Raw genomic sequence first — 12,900 nt, 5'->3', positions numbered from 1 at the left:
GGTCACCTCCGCGTCTCCTTGAGCTTCATCTGTGGGCGGGTGCTGCTGGGCATCGGACTTTCCGCTGGGGTGGAGGTCGCAGACGAGTTCCACCGCTCTCACGGTATTCCCGGTGAGATGGCGAGACCAGCGGGGACTCCTTGGGTTGTTGGCGGCGGTTGCAGCAGGCGGAGGCGGGGGCGGAGGAGGGAGAGGGGGCAGGGGGGGTATGCCACTCGGGTTTGCTGGCTGGGCTGGGGAGGGCTCCCTGCAGACCTCCGCTCCCTGGCATGCTTCTCGGCAACGTGCGATCCTTGGCTTAAAGGCTAGAGAGAAATATTATTTATTGAATATTTTATTTCTTATTTGTTAATGCTTCTTATGGAAAGAGTTTAACCAAAACTATTATTAAACATTTATTTTAATAAGAAAAAGTTTAACATTACATATGTTGAGAGAAAACATGCAGATGTTGTTGAAAATTTTCAATAAATATTTAGTTCGGCCCTCGACTTAGTCCAAGTTTTTAATTTTGGCCCTCGGTGAATTTGAGTTTGACACCCCTGTGCTAACCGTTATGCCACTGTGCCATATTGGTTATATATCTTTACCTCCTATGGATGCTGCAAGAATTGCTGAGTTCCTCAGCATTTTTGAGTTTTCACCACAATCAGGTCTGCAGACTTCCGTGCTTCACCTCATTCTGTCAATTATGTTAAACTTTGAGGAGTGGAAAGTTGAATCAAAATACAAAATGTTGTGCAAAATCCTGTTTTAAACCTATTTTTAAAACTAAGAAAAATATTCTAGATTTGAAAGAATACATGTGGATTAAAAAATGAAATCTTCCACACCCCATTCCAATGTCAGAGCTTCAGGTAAATGTATTCTCCAATGCCTTAGCAACTGGAATATCATTTTTAGACTATACATTGTGCTTTTTAAATAAAGAGCATTTGATGCACATTTCTTAATCTTAAAATACTATCACCTTCCGCGAGTCAAGCAACTATTAATATTTCGAACAGATATGGGAATGTGGCCAACAGTTGGAATATTGTGTTCAGTTCTGGCACCTCATTACAGGGCATGGAAGCTTTAGAGAGGGTGCAGAGGAGATTTACCAGGAAGGTTCCTGGATTGGAGTGTGTCTTTTGAGGCATGTTTAACAGAGCTAGGCCTTTTTTCTTTGGAGTAAAATACAATGAGAGGTGATTTAATAGAGGTCTACAGATTATGAAAGGTATAGATGGAGTGAACAGCCAACGCCTTTTCCCCTGGGTGAGAGTAGCAAACACCACAGGGTGTTACAAAGTGAAGGGAGGAAGATTTAGGGGAGATGTCAGGGGTAAGTTGCAGCCCAATCTTCCATCTGTTTCAGATATCTTTGAAAGGTTTCCTCACTATTCACCATACCTCCAATTTTGTGTCATCTGCAAACATGCTGAGCCAATTTGCACATTATCATTTAGATCAGTGATATAGATGACAAATAGCAATGGACCCAGCACTGATTCCTGAGGCACACCATTAGTCACAGGCCTCCAATCTAGGAGGTAATCATCCACTACCATTCTGGCTTCTCCCATAAAGCTAATGTCAAAGTCAGTTTACTGCTTCACCATTACTAGTATGAAGCTTCCTGACTAACATCCAATGTGGGATCTTATCAAAAGCCTTACTAAAGTCCATGTAGACAATATCCACAGTCTTTCCTTCAACTTTTCTGGTAACCTCCACTTAAAAACTCTACTATGCTGAAAGCTATGTTGACTATCCTTAAGCAGTACCCAATGATCTAAATACATGTATATCCGGTCTCTTAGATTCTGTAAAACATCTTCCGATAACTTGTACGTGACTGACATCAGGGTCATTGGCCTATAATTTCCAAGGTTATTTTGGCAGCCTTTGGAAAAATAACAGGAAAATATGAGCTACCCTGCAATTTCTACTTTAGCCTCACTCAAGGTCCAAGGGAATACCTTGTCAGGCCCTGGGGATTTATCCACCCTTACTTGATTTAAGACATCAAAACCTCCTTCTCTTGAATCTGTATCAGTTCCAAGGCCTCATTGCTTATTTGCCTTACTACTTCATCTCTGTGCCAGTTTCTTGAAAAAAAAAATACAGGAGCCCTGACCAATGTTTACAGACACTGCTGGAGTAAGCCTGTACCAAACTGAGCATGAAGGTGGCTAGGATCACCAAAGCTCTTTGAGAGTTGCTGGTAAGCATCTGACTTCAGGCAATGCAGAGACACCTGGACGTTAAGCATCCTCCCAAGATGTCATGAGGTAAAAATCTATTTGTTTCACCATGGGCACTGCCTAAAGGACAGCTCATAGTGGCAAGCATCAGCTATGTGGGAGTTACCTGTCTTTACTGGGAGCTTTTCAAGGTTGAGGACATGTTCACCTCCAATATGCTGGTAGAGAGAAGTGTTCTGACTACCAAGGAGGCCAAACCAAGGGACAGAGTGGAAGGTGGAGGAGCGAGCTATATGCCTCAGGGTCTATGGCCAGAACCTCCCAACGTCCTGCTACAACAGGTGTTGAGAAGATTTGTGGTTGTGGCATTGTCTTAATTGGACTGACTTCTACACAGCAGACCCAGACCTGAAATCTTCCTTAGAACCCAATCCTGCACAACTTGACCCATCTCACGGAAATGTCCTGCTTGCCATGTTCCATGGAGGTGTTGCTGTATAGCAGTGGTTTTTAAACTGCCCCTCTAAACTCACTAAGTAATCCCTATGTCATCGGTGCTCTGTGATTAGTAAAGAATGGCTTAAGGTGGGATGTGCGTGGGAAGGGAAGTTTGAGAATCACTGCTCTAGACCCAGTTGTTACTGAAATATTTTGCCTGAGAAAAATTGTCATTGGATTTATGAAACTGTGCACATAACGAGTCAATTAGATACAATTTAAACAGTGGTTTTTAAACTTTTTCTTCCCACTCACATCCCACCTTAAGCCATCCCTTGCCAATCACAGAGCACTTTTGGCATAGGGATTCCTTAAAGTGGTGTGTGAGTTTAGGGGGGCAGTTTGAAAACCACTGCTGTACATGCTGCTCCTGCACACTTCTTACTTCTCTCATTTGCTGTCCAGTGAGGCCCTGGAGAGATCCTCTCTTCTGTGGATATGTCTATACTTTTGCCCACCGGCTCTCTAAAGCTTTCCTGGGCAAGGATGCTAATGTTTTGTAAATACTGAATCAAAAATCATGTCAAATAGTATAAATATTTTAAGAACTCTTTCACTTGGGGGGAAAAAACTGGGAAGATTTTGAATTCTAGAAATTGAATTTTCCTCCAGCTCCAGTGTTCAGGTGCCCACGGAGCATCCTGAAGTTGGACATAACCCTATTTGAACCAGTGCTCACTCAGACTGTTGGCACTGTGAAAGCAGCAGTGGAAATGGAACTGTCCACTTCTGGATGGCAGCCGCACGGAGATTGGTGCATTTTTGCCGAGCTGTATGAAGGGAAGAACCTCAGGTGCTGCAGGATCCATTTCCAGGCCCATCCCAGTTTAGTTGTGAAAATAGCTGCCAGCAAAGGAAGAGATGGTCGAGATTTCCCCGTATGATTCACTGCGTTGTAAGCCGTTACAGTAACTTGGAAAACTCAGCACTTTCTGAATAAATAATTTTCTCAGGCTGTCCCTTGGAATTGGGAATGACTGTGAGATGATTCATGAAGTCACCATCCATAAATGGGGACAGGAGTGTTTTGAAGGACAGGTTGCTGGGTAGCTTGTGAGGTTCGGTGTTCCTTTTGCCATTTGATCAGGGCCTCTGTGTGTTCAGAGATGTCAGCACCATCCGAATGCTCCTTTTCTGCTTTGAATGGCCATGGGCCAGAGATTCACAACTGAGATTTGACATTTCCTCAACCTCTGTCCATCAAGTATTCTGTACCATTGACAGCACAGACTGAGAGCAGCTTCAGCTTGATCTGTCGAGACCACAGTGAACTATGGTCTCTGTCTAGTTTCATTATATATCACTATTGGCATCTTGCCATCACATTTCAGGACTGACAGTCACCCACCTGTATGATTTAATTCTCCACCTGACCCCTTGCCTCTCCTTTCCTCTGGGACCTGACAATCAGCTGCCACTGTCCGTCATCTTTCACAACTCCCTGGTTTACCAATCCCCCTCTGGTCCCTGTCTAACCCCTCCCACCCTTTCCCCTTTACACCAGCTATCTCTGCGCTACACTCAGTCTTGAAGAGTTCCAGCCTAAAAAGTTGACCATGCTTTATCTCCTACAACTACTGCCTGACCCACTGAGTTCCTCCAGCAGATTGTGCTTTGTTATGACCTCTATCACATGTGCAACTGAACGCCTCACTGGAAAACCACCCAATGCATGTCGGCAATTGCAAGTAGCATGTTTTCTCTGAAAATGTGGGGCAGCTCGAGGGGAAGTGCAAATTTATTTCCTTGGCCCAGCGCAGTTGTTGGAAATTTTATAAGTATGCCAGGCCGTGGAGAAAAAAAAGGGCAACACACTGCCGAAGCTGCGGTAACGGCAGGGCTGCCTGCTCGTGCGGATCTGGGAGAGTGGAGACAGAGCATTTACATGAGGTCCTACTGCCCAGTCCTAATGCTGACAGCTCTGTACAGGTTGACGCTGTTTTATTTTAAAATCCTGCAGCCACAGTCTATGCCCAAGATGGCATTGCCTGTGCTGGACAGCATACCATGAGGGGTTGCAGACTTTGGGGAAGAACCAGAAACAGAAGGAACACCACACCACACACCCGCACCATTGAGAGGGAGAAGCGTAAGAGACAACCCTACAGAATGGTGACCACTGCAACGGGTGGTCAAAGGACACCCACAGGTTGTGGGCTACTGGGAGACTGGCTCATGGGAACCTGGTATCAGAACTGGGATTTGAGAAGGTGCTGAAGGCAAGAAGGGTTCTCGAAGGATCTCAGGCTGTAAGCTTCCTGATCATTGGAGGTTGCGGGAGTGCTGGAAACAAATCCATGGATGAATCCTGTGTCTCTGAAGGGTTTCTCTTTTGCTTCTCTTTCTCATATCATTGGGTGCGCCGTGCAATGCTCATGGTGACTCTTTGCCTTATGGCAGACAAAAGCTGAAATATACCATGTATATTACATTTTTAATGTACTAATAAGTGACACTAAAAGGAATTGAGGAGGAGGAAGCTTGATACCAGCAAAGGGATTTGATTTGACTAACAAAGTGTAGACATCTTTTGAATCCCTTTGACAGATCATCTTGCAGGGTCCCTAGATACCAGTGGTTTTGCAATCTTGCTCCCTCTAAGTTGAAGTGAGCTGAAACTCACAAATTGTCCAGAGACTTGTCGCTCTCATCGTGCAGGATAACTGGTGCAATCAAGCAGCGCTCCAAAGTGGTGTATTCTCAGCAGGCTGCAGAAGTATTAATTAGTTTAGAGAGAAGAGGGATTACTTTTTCCAGATGGCCACATTACTCAGTAGAAGTGATCATTCAACAAGAAAATAGAAGAGACCATGCAGAGTCATTCAGTTTAGAAAAGGCCATTGGTCCATCATATCCATGCAGACCCTCACCTACCACTTAATGTATCTGATATTTGTTCTACTTTTATGCTTACTACATTCTCATCGACCCAGGTTCTGATGCTCTGGGCCTCTTGGGGAAATTGACAATGGTCAATTAAACTACCAACCTGCATTTCTTTGAAATGAGGAAGGAAATTAATTAGTGGTGAAGAAGGCGGGATGCAATTTTGGCATTCATATCAAGAGAGATATGATAAAAGACCAGTGATGTGATGTTCAGGCTTTATAAGGCACTGGCCAGGCCTCACTTGGAGTATGGGGTACAGTTTGGGCATCTTATTTAAGAAAGGCATTGGAGAAGGTTCAGAGAAAATTAACAAGAATGATTCCAGGAATGAAGGGATTAGAATGGGAGGAACGTTTGGCAGCTCTTGAACTGTACTCCTTAGAATTCAGAAGAATTAGGGGGGGGGGGGCCTTCACAGAAGCATTTCAAATGTTGAAAGGCCTGGACAGCATAGATGTGCCAAAGTTGTTTCCCATGGTATGGGGGACAAGTACAAGAGGACACAACTTCAGGAATGAAGGGCATCCACTTAAAATAGAGATGTGGAGAGTAATGAACCTCTGGGATTTGCTACCATGGTCAGCAGTGGAGGCCAGGTCATTTTGTATATTTAAAGTAGAGATTGATAGCTATCTGAATTGTCATGAGTTCAAAGGTTATGGGGAGAAACCTGTGGCGCACAGGTGAACATGCACAATCCACACAGCACCAGAGGCCAGGATTGAACCTGGATCCCTGGTAATGTCTCTACACTGAGCCATCGCTGATCAGTGTAATAAGGCACATGTTGAGGGATGGATGCCAATGGAAGTGAAATAACCAAAGATGCTTGTAATTCCAAGGGTTTGAGTTTTCTTTTTCTTTCAGGCCATGAGAGCATTTTTCCCATTTTTATTAGCATTTGGCAAAATCGAGTAGTCATTAGTTGCAAAAGGAACGAAGAGGCTCTGTAAAGCAGTTAACTTGAAGTCAGTCATAACAGCGATCACAGACAAGCTCAAGCTTTATCCAAAGTTTTTATTAGACAAAATCTGCATCTCCTTAGATGTAAATAGTCATTTTTAAAAAATTCTGTTTCTACATTTACCCTTTTCTGTGCGTCATCACCCAGATGAACAGCCTGTCCCACAGACAAGAATGTGGTTGGCCTTTTTAAAAAATTTTTTTATTTTTCACACTATGAACCATATTAACCAAAATACACACATACATTTCCCTCTTGAATATACACAGTGTCATTTTCTCCCCTTTTCCCCCCCTCCCTACCCACTAAACATTCAACAAATACAATACAATAAACCCATTAAACAATATCATCACACAATGAAAATAAACAAAATTGTGTCATCTACTTTTACACACTGGGTCAGTTCATTTCGTCGTCTTTTCATTCAATCATTTTAAGGGGTGGAGGTCCGCGGTAGGCCCTCTCTGTTGTGTTCCATGTACGGTTGCCTTTAAGCAAAATAAATGAAAATGTAAATTTAGCACAGTTGGTAGGGCAGACTTATCAGTGAAAACAAATTAAGAAGCATTAATACAGCAGAGCCCAAGGGAGAGGATTATTTAATTTTTTTTTAAATTTATTCATTGCATTTGAAAGGTTCCTACCCAGTATATCTATGCTAACCTGATAATTCACACTCTATCAAAATTAAGTAAAAATGATTGCTCCCTTCCTTGGGCCATACTGTATAGATTGACCTCATAAAATAAGACTAATTGTACTGATAGTAAATCATGACCGACAAACTTGACTGAATGGTGCACCAACACCAACCTCGCACTCAGTGTCATCATAAGCAAGGAGCTGATGGCTGACTTCAGGAATGGAAAATCATGGTGCATGACTAGTGATCATTGAGTGATTGGAGGTGGAGAAGGTGAGCAAATTTAAGTTCTTGGGAGTCACCATCTCACAGGATCTTTCCTGGACCATGAAGAAAGCCCATCAGCGCATCTCTTCAAGAGTTTGCGGAGGTTTGTTATGACATCAGAAGCACTGGGAAATTTCTACAGATGTGTGGTGGGAAGTGTGCTGATTGACTGCATCAAGATTAGTATGATCATAAAGCCTGCAAAAGGTAGTGGACACAGCCCAGGATATCACAGGCAAAACCCTCCCACCATCAAAAACATCTACAGGAAATGCTGCTGTTGGATAGCAGTAGCAATCATCAAAGATCCACACCATACAGCACACGCTCTGTTCCCACTGTTGCCATCAGGAAAGAGGTAAAGGTGCCAGGAGACTCACACCGCCAGGTTCAGGAACAGCTGCTACCCCTGCACCATTAGACTCCTCGACAATAAACTCAATCAGAAACTCATTTAAGGACTCTTACTTGTGCACTTTATTGATTTTTCCCCCCTCTCTGTATTGCAGCTTGTTTACAGTTGTTTATTTGTGTAAAGTTTTTTTTCACTACTAATAAGTGGTAATTCTGCCTCGCCTGCAGGAAAAAGAATCTCAGGGTGGAATGTGATGTCTTGTATGTACACTATAGATTTGAAATCTTAAATCTGACTTTGAGAATTTGTACCAATATCTCATCTAACTTTTGTTTTCAAAATTTTAGACACGCAGCACAGTAACAGGACCACGAGCCCACACCACCCAAATACACCCATGTGACCAATTAACCCCCTAACCCCGTATGTCTTTGGAAACCAGAGCCCCCAGAGGAAATCCACAGGGAGAATGCATTGGATTTGAACTTGGGTCGTTGGGTCTAACTGCTACCCTCACTGTCACACCCAGATGTTAAGCTTTTTACCTGTAGATCATAGAGGAAAATCCAAAACACAAGAGATTGCAGTTACTGGAATCTGCAACAAATAAACACTGCTGGAGGAGGCCAGGGATGCAAATGGGGAAAGGAATTAAAGTGCTAGCAACCGGGAGCACCAGCTTATGTAGCAGATCATCCAGCAATAATTTTTTTTAATGAATAAACTTCCATATATTTCTTCAAATAAAAGGGTTTCCTCAATCTTACTGACCTGACTTTAGCCACGAGTAAAACAATGCAGAAAATCTAAAATTGAAACAGGTAACGTTCGTGCCTTGGGTGCTTCTTCAACAGACCTTTGCTACTGACAATGATAGGTTCCCTCAGCTGAGACAGCACCCAATTTGAACAGAGTAAGTAAAAAGACTGGCCAGTCACCCAAGGAACCCCAGGTCAACTCCTGGATGCACACTCAAATCTAAGGCTTACTTTGGCACCAGTGCCTGGCCATTCCATTATTTGCTGAGATCTCCAGTGCAACGTAGCACAACCAAAAAAGCATCATCAGGAAAATGCTCCAGTTTTTCTCCATTATTTCCTTTTGACTTTTATATTTCCTGTGAATCGGAGGCCATGACTCCAGCTTTAATCCTGGTTTTAATTTGGGCGAAGCTGTTAAAAAATGCAAAGAAAAGATTTAATTGATTGTGGTGGGCTCTATTTTAATCCTTAAATGCAAGGTTTTAAAATTACTTTATTGATGATTGCCCTCAGCAAGGTGTGTCTGCGTCATCCTAAGTATTTTTCTGCATTTAACTAGTGAGTGGTAATTGAGAATTTACTGATTTAGCTGAAAGACAGTGCAAATTAAAGATGTTATGATTTAATATTGGGGAATGTCACAACTGACTTGGGATAAGCACTTCAAATTCAAGTTTATTTATCAACCAATCCGACAAAACAGCATTCTCTGGTCCTTGGTGCAAAACCTGCAAGCGCATATGCAGGACAAATATACATATAAATATTGTTTAATTTAAAAAATTATTTAACAATTTTATTGCTTGTCACAACTGTACAAAATGCACCAAATTGCTAAAGTGACTACGCTATTTAAAAGGTAATATAGGCAGCAGAAATGAAGTTGTTAGAGCCGATTGTCAAGGATGAGGTGGCAAAGTACAAGCTAGGCTAAAGTCAGCATGGTTTCCTTATCGGAAAATCTTGCCCGACAAACCTATTTTTTTATGAAGTGGATGTTGTACATTTGGATTTTCAAAAGTCCTTTGACGAAGGAGGCTGCTTTAACAAGATAAGAGCCCGTGGAATTACAGAAATACTAGCACGTGTAGAGCATTGGCTGATTGTCATGCAACTGAGAGTGGGAATAATGGTTGGCTACCGGTTACCAGTGGTGTTCCGCAGAGGTCGGAGGGCCATTCCTTTTTCACATTGAATTTTAAAGATTAGGATTGCGGATTAAATGGCTTTGTGGCTGCGTTTGCAGGTGATACAAAGATAGGTGAAGAGGCAGGTAGTGAGGATGAACTGGAAAGGCTGCAGAGAGACTTAGATCGATTAGTGAATGGACAAAGAAGTGGCAAAATGAAATACAATGTTGGAAAGTGTACGGCCCCGAACTTTGGTAGAAGGGCTAGATGTGCAGACTATTATTTGGATGGGGAGAAAATTCAAAATTCAGAGATGCAAAGGGACTTGGGAGCCCTCATGCAGGATACCCTCAAGGTTGACCATCAGGTTGAGTTGGTGGCAAAGAAGGTGAATGCAAGGCTGGCTAAAGCAATAGGATCCAAGTGCAGGGATGTGATGTTCTTTCTAAGGCACTGATGAGGCCTCACTTGGAGCACTGTGTACAGTTTTGGGCTCCTTATTTAAGAAAAGATGTGCTGACATTGGAGAGTGTTCAGAGAACATGCGCAAGAATGAAGGGATAAGCATATGAGGAACGTTTGATGGCTCTCGGGCTGTACTTCTTGGAGTTCAGAAGAATGAGCAGGGAGTTTATGGAAGCATTTCGAATGAGGAAAAGTCTGGATGGAGTAGATGTGGCAAAGTTGTTTCCCATGGTAGGGGAGTCAAAGAAAAGAGGGCACAACTTCAGGACTGAAGGGCACCCATTTAAAACAGCGATGGTGAGAAATGTCTTTAGCCAGAGAGTGGTGAACCTCTGGAATTTGCTGCTACTGGCAGCTGTGGAGGCCAAGTTTGTTGGGTGTATTTAAAGGCAGAGGCTGATAGCTATCTGAATAGTCAGGGAGGATAGTCAAGATTATGATAGAAGGGGAGCTGAGTGGGAGAATGGATCAGCTCATGATAATGCAAAGGGCTGAATAGACTACTTATGTTCTTATTATGTGTTTGGTTGGCATTAAACAAACAGCGATCAGTAAACCTGATCCACGCTTTCTGTATCTGTTTGACATCTTTTAAGGCTCTCTGTATTAAATTCTCAAACCTTTCTGCTATTCTTAACTTCAGAAATGCCATTTATGATTCCAACATCAAAAGCCACAACATCCTGCTTCAGCTAGGTTGATAGGAATTAAAGCATTTCAGACAACGTGTCAGAAGGATGTGAATAAACTGAAGAGATTCACAAGGATTTTGCCTTGAGTTAGGAGAGATTGAATGGGCTGGATCTGTTTTCAGGAGGCTGAAAGGAGACATGATGAAGTGTATGAAAGGTATAGACAGGGTAGATGAGTGTGCTGGTGAGTGTAGATTTAAAGTGAGAGAGAGAAGGTTTAAAGAGGATCTGAGGGATACATTTTTCAGGGTGCAACTGCTAACTGGCAGAAGAAATGATGGAGGCAGGAACATTAGCAACATTTGAGAAACATCAGGACCAGTGTTTGAGCAGGGCAGAGAGGGACATGGAATTAATTAATCCAGGCAAGTAGGATCAGGATAGATAGAGACAGTGCATGATAATAGACACAGTGGGGTGAATGCCCTATTCCTATGCAGCATCAGTCTATGTCTGTCAATTTGACCAATCAGGCATTCTTCTCATTGATGAGAATGACCAAAGAAAGAGATCTGTTCATTTGATTGGAGCTTGGATATTTGTTTCCAACATTGACACAAACCGTCAGCACAACTCGCTGGCAACATCTGCACTTGATAATTATTTAATGTTTTTGTGAAATGATTGCCAAATGTTGAAATATGGTAATAACAAATAGTGAGCATGGAGTCTTTCTTATTAGTACAATGCAGTCCAGATCTTAACCTTTGAGATGCCAACTGGTATGTCCTCTGGTTATTGACCTTCCCACCAAATGTTCAGATTTATGATTTTTGACAGAGTACATAACATGACACCGCATACCACCCTGAGATTCTTTTTCCTGTGGGAAACAACTTTGCCACATCTGCAGCCATCTTCAGCTCTGGCTTGTTTCGGAGGCTTGCCCCCTGAAATTTTCTCTTCCCCATTTAGGAGGCGTGTTCAATTGGATTTAGATCAGGTGAAGATTAACCTTATTTTTCTAAGTAACAACGGTAGTGTGTGAAAGAGTTTCTCTCACTTTCATCATTCCTGTCCCGTTGCTCCTTGGGTTGCGTTGTGAGAGCAGGAGATTTTCTTTTGTTCGAAAGAAAGAAGCCACCAAAACAGAAACAGAACTGAGAGTTACTCAAAGTGCATATGTAAACAAATAGAGAAATGTAATCAAAGAAAAAAAATCAATAAAATGCAAAAGTCCTTAAATGAGTCCCTGATTGAGTTTGTTGTTGAGGAGTCTGATGGTGGATGGGTAGCAGCTGTTCCTGAATCTACTGGTGTGAGTCTTGTGGCACCTAGACCTCTTTCCAGTTGATAGCAGCAAGAACAGAGGGTGGGCTTGGTGGTGTAGATCCTTGATAATTGCTGCTGCTCTCCGATGGCAGAGAGCTGCAACTCTCTTATGCTCAGGGGTATTGGTGTCCCCATACCAGAAAAGATGTAGCTGGTCAGCACACTTTCCACCACACATCTGTAGAAATTTGCCAGGGTTTCTAGTGTCATACCAAACAGCCTGAGGAATAAGAGGAACTGACATGCTTTCTTTACGATACCATTAGTGTGTTGGGTCCAGGAAAGATCCTCCAAGATGATAACTCCCAAGAACTTAAATTTGCTCATCCTCTCCACCTCCGATTCCCCAATGATCACTGGATCATACACCTCTGGTTCTCCCTTCCTGAAGTCAACAATCAGCACCTTGATTTGGTGACATTGAATGTGAGGTTGTTGTTGGGGCACCATTCAGCCAAGTTTTCAATCACCCTCCACTTTGCTGACTCACAGCCCTTTTTATACAATCGACTGCCATGGAATCATCAGTGAATCTGTAGATGATATTGTCGTACTGAGAAATAGTCATAGATATATAGCTAGTAGACCGTGGGCTAAGAACACAGCCGTGTGGTGCTCCAGTACTGATGTGGAGATTGTGGAAAAGATGTTCTTGCCAATCCCTACTGATTGTGATCTGAAGGTGAGGAAATCCAGGATCCAATTATACAGTGGGGTGTTGAGGCCCAGGTCTTGGAGTTTCCTGATCAGTTTTGAGGGGATGATGGTGTTA

Source organism: Narcine bancroftii, chromosome 5 (assembly GCF_036971445.1).
Source record: "Narcine bancroftii isolate sNarBan1 chromosome 5, sNarBan1.hap1, whole genome shotgun sequence".
NCBI classification, from domain to species: domain Eukaryota; kingdom Metazoa; phylum Chordata; class Chondrichthyes; order Torpediniformes; family Narcinidae; genus Narcine; species Narcine bancroftii.
This window is presented reverse-complemented; position numbering follows the sequence as displayed.